This window comes from Zea mays, chromosome 3 (assembly GCF_902167145.1).
Source record: "Zea mays cultivar B73 chromosome 3, Zm-B73-REFERENCE-NAM-5.0, whole genome shotgun sequence".
NCBI classification, from domain to species: Eukaryota; Viridiplantae; Streptophyta; class Magnoliopsida; order Poales; family Poaceae; genus Zea; species Zea mays.
The window spans coordinates 31,698,013-31,709,503 of record NC_050098.1 but is presented as its reverse complement, the minus strand read 5'-3'; positions in this window follow the sequence as shown (position 1 = coordinate 31,709,503).

The window sequence follows — 11,491 nt, the reverse complement described above, 5'->3', positions numbered from 1 at the left end:
GTAGAACTCAAAACTCTAAAGGAATAAACTAAGACCAGCAACTCGACACAACCGATGCAACCAAAAACTCAACAAGCCCTAACTAAGTAGTACTAGTAAATGCTCAATGGTTTATAGGATTGCGGTAAAACTAATCTACTATTTTTTGGCTTTTTCTGGACTATAGGAGATAAGAAAACAGCGAAGAAAAGTAAATCTCTCACCGATAAACCTTGTTCTGATACCAACTGATGTGCACCCGTTGGGTGATTGCCCGATCTTTCGATGAGAGGGTGTGGAATAACTCGATTGGGGGAGGAGACGACGTTCACGGCCCGACTACAGCCTTCCAAAGACGCTGCGCCTTAGCAACCGATACACCACCTCCTATGGCTGTCACGATCTTGTGGAGCGTGACACCCTGGCCACTAGGGCACTCGTCCTGCAAGCAATCGAAGAACTAGCAAGAACAAGTAGAACAAGTACTGAATTACCAGATCTAAATGTAGGTTTCAAAATCAAACTCCAATATGGTGGGGTTCCGAAGACAAGAAGACGGGCGGCTGAACTAGCACGCGCGCTTGCAAGCAAGTAGCGAGAGCTAAACTTGATCTAAACAAAACCCGGTGTTCTTGGTGGCGGCTAGGGGGTTTATAAACATGGGAGGACGACCACAAGGGTATTGGGGTCGTGCTGCAACCCTAGGATGCGTCCCTAATGGACCTAACTTGATACACGACCCATTGGGCCAAAATAGGGTGACGCAGCACCATGGTCAGAAAAGGCAGGAAATGTCTCGGTAAGAAAACAATGATTACGGCGGCCTCAGAACAGATATGACTATAATTCCGGATCCATATGAAAGTAGACTTGATAAGCTTTCCATGTTGTGCTTGAACATTCCAATCCGAGCCCGCATCTGACCGTGGTGACCGTCACAAGTTGGTGTTCTTCTGCAGTCCGAATCCAGCATGTTCAAATCCTTTTCCCTTTCGGTCTTCTCCCTGATTCCTAAGCAAAACAAGAGTGCACGGGTCTCCATGGTCTAAATATGATGGACATGAACTCAAGAGTGTAATCACCTGATGGTTGAGTTGACGAGCACGAGCGCGAGTAATAGGACCAGAAATTGGTACTTGTATTGGTATAGATGCATCAGTAGTGTGGATGTCTTCATCATCGGCTGGGCCGGCCGGGGCCGCGCCGGGGGCCGCGCACCGGCGAGCAGGGGTGGGCGGGATCGCCGCCACGGGCCGGGGAGAGGCGGGGGGCGCCGCGCGGGTGGGCAGGGGGCGGGGAGCGCCGCCGCGGGCCGGGGAGGGGTGGGGGGCGCCGCCGTGGGGCCGGGGGAGGGGCGGGCAAACGCCGCCGCGGCCGGGGGAGGGGCGGGCGCCGCCGCCGTGCGCGAGAGGAGGGGCGGGGAGCGCCGCCGCCGCTGGGGGAGGGCGGGCGAGCGCCGCCGCGGCCGGGGGAGGGGCGGGCGCCGCCGCGCGGGGCTGGGGGAGGGCGGGGGGCGCCGCGCCGCCGGCGAGCAGGGGCGGGCAGGGGCGCGCGCGAGCAGGGGAAGAAAGGGGGGGCGCGTGTGGGGAGGAAGAAGAGGAGGGAGAGAGAGAGAGGAGAAGGGGAGGGGAGCTCACCTCGGGGTCCAAAATCTGGTGATCGCCGTCTCCAATTCCTAGGGCACCACGGGGAGAGAGAGGTGGAAGAGGGAGAGGAGAGGTTGTTGCGCGGGAGATCCAAATGAGAGAGAGGGAGAGAAGGGGGGCGCATGGGGGTGGGGTGGGGCGCCAGGGGCGCGCAGGGCCGGGCCGGATCGGGCAGGGCTGGGCTGGGCTGGGCTGGGCCGGGCCACTTCGCGGATCGAAAACCCACGACGCGCGCGGACCACTAAACGGAATTAAATCGCAAATCGAAATCCGGAACGGAACGAGACGAACACTCAACATCAGACCAAGAAATGTGCTTCGGCATGATGCAACACCCATGACACTTAGGTTTTGGTTTATACATGACACGAACACCTGTCACTATACTGGTTTGAAATTGGGAAGAATGAGCAAAACGGGGAAAGAGAAAAGAGAGTAACACCCGAATTTGGTGAGAGAAAAGAAGAAAAAATTCTACCCCCAAATTCAGGGCGTTACAACATATATCACATAATCATCACATATACATCACAAAGTTCACAAAATTATCACGTACATCATAGAGACCACATATCTCAGAAAAACCACAAATCTCACAAGTTTTTCACAAACATAAGTACTACCACAAACATAAGTATCACAAATCTCACAAGTTTAGACCAAGTTTCACAAACATAAGTATTACTGGACCCACACCAACATAAGTATCACAAGTTTGACAAACTTAAGTCTCACAATCACCACTAAGAGATCATCAGTGTGGTGGGCGGTTGGACTTCGGCAAAGGGCTAGGCAATCCATGAGGGTTGTTTGATGTCATTGATTGTCCCTGCACAGAGAAAAGATTACATATTTGAAACTAGATGAATATAGATCATACATGACTCAAATTTTGATACTCATGGGAGTAGAGAACTGAGCAGGGTCAGCCCGAGGGAGTAACGGAGGTGGTGGAGCAAAACCCGATGCGGTGCCCAGGCTCTTCATGTACTAAAACATCCCCACCATCCTCGCCTCCAAGTTCTCACATTGCCTCCTATCTTCTTCTAACTCGGTCTATAATATTTCGCCCTAATGTTATCATAATACAAAGAGAAGATATATAATAATGAATGAACGACAAATAGGTAAAGAATAACCTAGAGTTCCTGGATGCGAGGTTGTGAGCGGTCCTATCGAAGTCATATAGCTGGGCTCGCACTCGTGCTCCTTGCTCGCACCAATATTCGAGTGCTACGCAGTTGTTAGGAATCGAACACCTAACCTCCCTTTCACATGTACCCTTCGCTACCACTCTGTCTATGGCATGCTATGTGTTTAGTTTGTAGTTTTGTTGTACACATATTAGAACCAACTGAGTGTAAATTGCTTGTTTGAGACCATAAACGAATTCAAATAAAAAAGTTGTCAACTACAAAATTGAATAACTTTTGAAGTTCTACAACTTTCATTTTGACACTTTTTTGCAAAATTTGAATTTTAAATTTAACAAATTTAAATGCAATTTTTGAGAGTCGAAATGATTTCAAATAAAAAAAGTTGTCAACTACAAAGTTTCATAACTTTTAGCGATCTACAACTTTTTTTGATAGTTTCATCATAAGAGGCCATTTGAAAAACTTGAAAATTAAGGATAAAAATGATTTGTAGTGGCTGTTCCTTAAGAAAACTGTCACTAGAAATCAATTTCTATAGGTGGTTCCTTACGAAAACCGCCACTAGAAATCATGGATTCGTAAGGAACCGTATATAGAAATACGATTTCTAGTGGCAGTTTTATTAAGGAACCGCCACTAATAGCACATGCGGTTGATAACTGAATCCGCTTGTAAAAATATACCACGCTGCAGGCTTTGAGCCTTTTTCTACTATTGTGGTCATGTTTTGTGAGTATGGTGTTTGAAAATTCCGGTCTGTTCGTGAAATAGGCCGTTGTGGGGGGACGGATATCCCCCGGGTCCACCGGAAGGGTAAAAGACCTCGCAAAAGGGCCGTGGGCCCAATAATTCGCAAGGTCGTTCCTTTGTGGGCCTGGGGAGGAACGTCTAATGTAGCAGATCGACACAAACCCAGACGGCCCAATGAGTTTGAATTGCGACCGCAACGGAGACCCGACTTTCCCGCGCAAGGACCTCATACATCGGAACAGAGCGGGGATAGGTCGGCTGGATTATAGGAAGATAAACTCGGTCAGTTCACTATTACTTAGGCACACATTGTTATCATATCTGTATGTAACGCCCCACGGTCAAGTATATAAGGCCTAGGGGGCATCCCTTCAAAAGCATCTCACCACTTAGCCATCCACCCGGTTCTCTACGTTTTCGACACTAGAGAGCTTCCTTGTAACCTACCACATAAAATACTCACGCTAGGACGTAGGGTGTTACGCATCTCAAAGCGGCCCGAACCTGTACAAAACTGTCCACTGCCTCTCGTGCATTAGCACGAACCATCGAGCTACAGTCGGTAACATCATCCTACTCCAAAAAGCACCTCAAGGGGCAACCTTGGGTGCGCGGTCGGACCCAAAACACCGACAGCTAGCGCGCCAGGTAGGGGTTGTGTCACTGATCCAAGCTAGCTCAATGGCTGTCACCTTCCAACACAAGATCATCCTCCGCCCCGGGTCCGTGTTCTGCTTCGGAACTATTTCGTCCGTAGCAGATGAAGAGGGAACTCTGCATCGCATCGTGGATCCACCAGAGAGAAAGTCTTCCTCGAAGATCTCTGAGAAAATCGGAGCGAAGCAGGAAAAAGCGCAACCTCCAGCGCTCCGAGAAAAGACCACCTTCAGCAAGCTAGGAGCCGAGGGTCCATCTACCCGGAGAACTCCGCTGTCCACCTCTCCGACGGAAAAATGGACACGAATCACAAGGAAAAAGGAAGCGAATAAGGCAAAGGATCGTCAAGCTGCTCTTTCTGTGCCTCCGTCCTCAAAGGAGAGCAGAAAGAGGATCATCGCGACAACTGTTCCATTCTACCCCGACATCCTCTTCATTTGGGGAAGAGTAGAATCGAATCCTATCTCCGACGATGAACCGACTTCACCAGGAGAAGAACCTCTTCAGCGGGAATCTCGCCGGCGGAGGAACCGACGCCGAAATATTCGGCGACATCACGAAGCCGGAGAACGGGATCCGGTGCAGCCCGTATCATGAGACAAGGTCTCATAGGTGGGAGAAACTCCAGAAGAATGGGTCCTCAGAGAAAGAAGGAACTCTCGACGACGTGATCGTCAGCAGGCTCAAGAGCAGGCTGAGCAGGAAACGAGGCAACGTCGAGAGAATCCACTTTTCGGACGCAACCTGAACCCCGATTTCGCCCGAGCCATGAACACCCCGAGTGAAGTTGGTGGAGTGTTGGCTCGGATAGCCGATGGCCTCCCCCGGACTCCAGACGCCGAGGGCTATCGGTGGCTGTTCACTCGGGCAGCCAACCACCTTCTACCACTCGCTCATCCGTCGAGCGATCTACGACACGCCATCAACAGTCGGCGAGACACACGAAGCTCCATCAATGCTTCGCGCGAACGACGACACGAGAACGAGATCCGTCGCCGAGAAGAGTATGACCGGGATCACGACATCCCAGCATGGAGTCAGGCCACCAGAACTGAGTCGGCAACGGCTTCGACTGGTGGCACCACCCGGGGATGGTCGAGGCACCACGACAACCACTCTCCTCCCCGGGACAGACATCATGATCAATGACAAGAAGACACCTGTGGAGTATCAGCGCTTACTCCACGCCTCAGGGCCATTTAGTGGCCCCCTAACTTCAAGGTCTCCAACGTCGACAAATATGAACCTAAGCAGGATCCGGGAGGCTGGCTGGCCGTCTACAGCACTGTCGCCCGAGCCGCTGGGGCGACCGAAGAAGTGATGACCGCGTACTTGCCTATCGTCCCTGGGCAGGATGCGCTGCAATGGCTGCGACACCTACCCCGACACTACATCGACGACTGGAGCGACTTCAGTCGACGCTTCATCGCTAACTTCCAATCTCTCTCTGACAAACCGGCGCAACCGTGGGACCTCAAATCCATCAAGCGCCGAGGGGACGAGACTCTCCTGTCATACCTCAAAAGATTTCAGACCATGAGAAATCGTATCCCCGCGGTCGCAGAAGCAGCAGTGATTATTGAAGACTTCTATCGGGGATCTAATGACTCGGCTTTTGTCCGAGCCATACTGCAGAAGGCGCCAACCACCTCCGAGCAGCTATTCCGAGAAACCGACCTCTACATCACCGCCGATGAACGAGCTCAAGACCTCATCGGAGGAGCAAAGCCTGCACCGGCAGCACCGCGACGCGACACAAACCAACAACCCGACAAACGTTGGGAGAAGGCCTCGTGAAGAGGTCCACGCCGCCGGACCGCCCGCCTCTCGCGCCTGAGGAGGACCTCGTGGAGGCGAACGCACGCTGGACGACATCCTCGACGCCCAGTGCCCATACCATAAGGACATGCGCCACACCCTCCGGAACTGCAGAGACTTCAAGCATTCCATGGGGAACGGCCGACCCTTCCAACCTCTACCTCCTCCCCCGCCACGAGGAGGACCTGGAGAACCTTGACAACCCTAGCAGCAGGAGGAGGGGGGAGGTGGAGCTTTCCCGCGTGTTGACAGAGAAGTCAACGTCATCTTCGGTGGACACGGGTCGCAAGAAAGCAAGAGACAACAAAAGCTCAACGATCGTCAGATACTGGTGGCGGCCACCGGTCCTCCCGCCCCGTACCGATGGCCTGAGCACCCGATCACCTTCACCCGGGCAGATCAGTGGCTCAACTTCGACCACCCGGGCAAGTACCCGCTCCTCGTCGATCCGGTGATCCGAGAGAGCAGGGTAAAGAAGGTATTAGTGGACGGGGGAAGCAGCATCAACGTCACCTACCCCCGGATGCTCCAAGGCTTGGGAGTCTCCCTCCAAGAGCTCCACGAGTCGGACACTCCTTTCTTCGGCATCATGCCGACTGAAGGAGAATATCCACTGGGACACATCTACATGCTAGTCACCTTCGGAACTCCGGAAATCTACAGAACCGAATTCCTGAGGTTCGAAGTGGCAAACTTTGACTGCGGATACAACACCATCATCGGAAGGCCTGGATTAGCGAAGTTCATGGTCATTCCACATTATACATACATGATATTGAAGATGCCAGGACCACAAGGGATCATAATTGTGCGTGCTGACTTCCAAGGCACCGCAGAATGTTTCCGAGTGGCCATTCAGGCGGCCCTCACCACCAAACCATCGGCGACTTCTTCTGCACGGGCGAACTCAAAGCCTGAGGAAGACCTCGCGGTACCCGCGAATGAAGCTCAAGCCGTGACCTCTATACGGCCGACTGAAGAAACCAAGAGAATCAATCTTGGGTTCGTCGATGAGCGCAAGACAGCTATCATCAGTTCCAGCCTGGATGACAAATAGGAAGGCGCGCTCGTCCAGTTCTTGCAAGATAACCGAGACGTATTCGCATGGCAACCTGCGGATATGCCGGGAGTCCCGAGAGAACTGGCCGAGCACAAACTGAAGGTCTACCCCTAGGCGAGGCCGATCCGACAAAAATTATGTCGCTTCACGCCAGACAAGAGAGAAGCCATCCATGCTGAGCTGGCTCGCTTGGTCGCGGCCGGATTCATTAGAGAAGTGTTACATCCTGAGTGGTTAGCTAACCCTGTTCTTGTACTCAAAAAGAATAAAGTGGATTGGCGCATGTGCGTCGACTATACGGATCTCAACAAACATTGTCCAAAGGATCCCTTCGGACTTCTTAGAATAGACCAGGTGGTGGACTCGACCGCCGGATGTTCTGTGTTGTCTTTCTTGGATTGCTACTCCGGGTATCATCAGATTAGCTTGGCAAAAGAAGATGAGGAAAAGACAGCATTTATCACCCCGTTCGGAGCCTTCTGCTATACCTCCATGTCGTTCGGCCTCAAAAACGCTGGAGCGACTTACCAGAGGGCTATTTAGACATGCTTAGCCGACCACTAGGGCAAGCGTGTGGAAGCTTATGTGGATGATGTGGTAATCAAGACAGAGATCTCAAAAAATTTCATTGAAGATTTACAGCTGGTCTTCAACAGTCTACGTCGATATCGATGGAAACTTAATCCCGAAAAATGCGTCTTCGGAGTACCAACAGGAAAGTTGCTCGGGTTTATTGTCAGCCACTGGAGAATTGAGGCCAATCCAGAAAAGATCGAGGCTATCATGAAAATGGAAGCTCCACGATCACAGAAGAAAGTACAAAGACTTACCGGATGCATGGCAGCTCTAAGCAGATTCATATCAAGGCTGGGAGAAAAAGGCTTACCGTTCTATAAGTTGCTCAAGAAGGTAGACAAATTCCAGTGGACTTCAGAAGCTCAGGAAGCTCTAGACGCACTGAAGAAATTCCTGATAACGCCGCCAGTGCTAAAACCGCCGCGCCGAGCCACGCCGATTCAACCGGCTGAAGATCTGCTGTTATACATCTCTTGCACGACTCACGTGGTGAGCACCGTGTTGGTAGTCGAGCGAGCAGAAGAAGGACATGCATACCCAGTGCAACATCCTGTCTATTTCATCAGTGAAGTCCTGGGTCCCTCAAAGAAGAAATACCCTCAAGTTCAGAAATTATTATACGCAGTACTTCTAACTGCACGCAAGCTTTGTCACTACTTCGACGACCACAAAGTCATAGTGGTCACTGGATTTCCGATAGGGGATATTCTCCACAATGAAGAAGCCATCGGAAGAATAGCCAAGTGGGCCTGTGAACTGGGATCTCATGACATTGAGTTTCAACCTCGCACCGCAATCAAGACTCAAGCACTGGTTGACTTCGTATCTGAATGGACCGAACAACAAGTGCCAGATAACCTGGAAACTGCAGAAGTATGGTGAATGTATTTTGATGGCTCGTTAAAGCTGCAGGGGGCAGCTGCAGGGATCCTCTTCATTGCACCTGGAGGCGAACAACTCAAATATGCTCTTCAATTGCTATTCCCAGCGTCCAACAATGCAGCAGAATACGAAGCTCTGATCCATGGACTAAACATTGCCATATCATTGAGCATCAAGAGACTGATGGTATATGGGGATTCTATGGTGGTCATAAGTCAGATAAACATAGAATGGGATTGCTCGAGTGATTCCATGGGGAAATACTGCACTGCCGTCCGAAAACTAGAAGACAAATTTGAAGGTCTGGAATTTCATCATGTGGAGAGAGACCGCAACACGGCAGCTGATGCATTGTCCAAGCTAGGATCCAGTCAGACTCAGGTCCCACCTGGAGTTTTTGTCCAAGAAATACTGCACCTGAGCATTTCACTAGATTGGGTAGAGGAATGCAATACTCTAAGCCAACCAGAGTCAGATTCTGATGACTAGAGGGAGCCGATCATCAGGTACATAAAGAATGAGGAAGAACCAGATGACAGAAATGCAGCAAAACGCATTGAAAGGCAATCAGCTCATTATACTCTCATTGGGGAAACACTATATAGAAGGGGCGCATCAGGAGTCCTCATGAAATGCATTCTTTCGACTACTGGGAAACAACTTCTGGATGAGGTCCATGCTGGACAATGTGGGATACACGCGACATCAAGGACTCTGGTTGGCAAGGTCTTCAGGTCTGGTTTCTACTGGCCAACAGCCAAGAGTGATGACGCCGAGTTAGTCTAGAGGTGCGAAGCCTGTCAGTACTTAGCAAAACAGCAGCATCTACCAGCACAGCAACTGCAAACCATACCTGTAACCTGGTCGTTCGCGTGTGGGGACTGGATATGATCGGACCCTTCAAGAAAGCTCAAGGAGGATACACTCATGTACTGGTTGCTATCGACAAATTCACTAAATGGATAGAGTTCAAACTCATTGCTTCTCTAACTTCAGCTAAAGCAGTGGAATTCATACAAGACATAATATTCAGGTTCGGGATACCAAATAGTATCATAACCGACCTGGGATCCAATTTCACAAGCTCAGAGTTCTTCGATTTCTGCGAACAAAAAAGCATTCAGATCAAATATGCCTCGGTGGCGCACCCAAGAGCCAACGGGCAAGTAGAAAGAGCCAACGGGATGATATTGGAAGCGCTCAGAAAGAAAGTCTTCGACAAGAATGAAAAGTTCGCAGGAAAGTGGATCAGAGAGCTGCCGTATGTTGTTTAGAGCCTGAGAACTCAACCTAGCCGAGCTCTGCATGGAAACACTCCTTTCTTCATGGTCTATGGTTCAGAGTCAGTGCTACAAGCTGATCTCAAGTTTGGGGCACCGAGGTTAATCTTTGAAAACATAGCAGAAGCTGAAGCTACTAGACTGGAGAATGTTGATATACTAGAAGAAGAACGATTGAATACGGTGATTCAGTCAGCTCGGTATCAGCAAACTCTAAGGCGCTATCATGACAAGGCCATACGACATCGATCCTTCGCAGTGGGAGACCTCGTGCTCCGCCTAATTCTAACGGGGGAGGGACGACACAAATTCTCGCCACTATGGGAAGGGCCATTCATAGTAGCAGAAGTCACTCGACCTGGATCATATCGTCTTACTCAAATGGACGGCACGAAAATTGGGAACTCATGGAATATAGAACATCTCAGGAAGTTTTACCCCTAGCTATATTTCAAAAGCTATTGGGACGACCTTGTATTCTATAAACTGGGAAATATATCATCAATAAAAAGACTTCATTCTCAAAGGCGCTCAAATTGTTTACTATCAACCTGCATGCTTACTTAACTCAGGGTGACCACTATACCCAACTAACGAAGAAATCAACTTAAGTCGGCAACGACTCAAGGCGGTGTGACATGCTCACGCTTACTTAACTCAGGGTGACCACTATACCCTACTAACGGAGCAATCGACTTAAGTCGGCAACGACTTAAGGAGGTGTGACGTGCTCACGCTTACTTAACTCAGGGTGACCACTATACCCTACTAATGGAGCAATCGACTTAAGTCGGCAACGACTTAAGGAGGTGTGACGTGCTCATGCTTACTTAACTCAGGGTGACCACTATACCCTACTAACGGAGCAATCGACTTAAGTCGACAACGACTTAAGGAGGTGTGACATGCTCACGCTTACTTAACTCAGGGTGACCACTATACCCTACTAACGGAGCAATCGACTTAAGTCGGCAACGACTTAAGGCGGTGTGACATGCTCATGCGTAACTCAGGGTGACCACTATACCCTACTAACGTAGCAGTCGGTTTAAGTCGGTAATGACTTAAATCGGCACGATGCACTCGCACCTACTCGATCCAACACAAGCACATTTGCAATTACTCATCTTAGGGCGATCTCTATGCCTCGCGAAATAAGAAAAATTTCAAAATCATCACACTGCATTTACTTCTGCAATTGTGGCTACTGTTGGATTCTAACAGCAGGAAAACAATAACGGCATTCAGTACTGAAAAGCGTTTTCTAACAAAAAATTCGAGCACACTAACCACATAGACAAGGCATTCAATGTTTCTATTTGGTAATGTTTTTCTCAGGAGCGACCGATGAAGAGGGGCGACTCGAAGAATCAGGAGCAGCATTCACATCCGCCACTATGTCGTCAGGAACAATCACACCGGGTCTCCTCATCAAGATTCGCCTCGCGCGAATGGCTTTGTCCATAGCTTTGTCGCGCTGGGCCCTCAAAGTAGCAGAAGTGTCTTCAGTAGCCTTGACAGCCAGCCGAGCAGCTTCTAGCTCCTGGACGACTGATCTCTTGGAAGCGCGCAGATCCTTGATGATAGAATCTTTGCTCGACACCAATTGCCTAAGGCGAATCATATCATCCAAGGACTCTTGCAGCTTATAACGATGATTATCCAAGTCCTCCATGGTGAAATGAT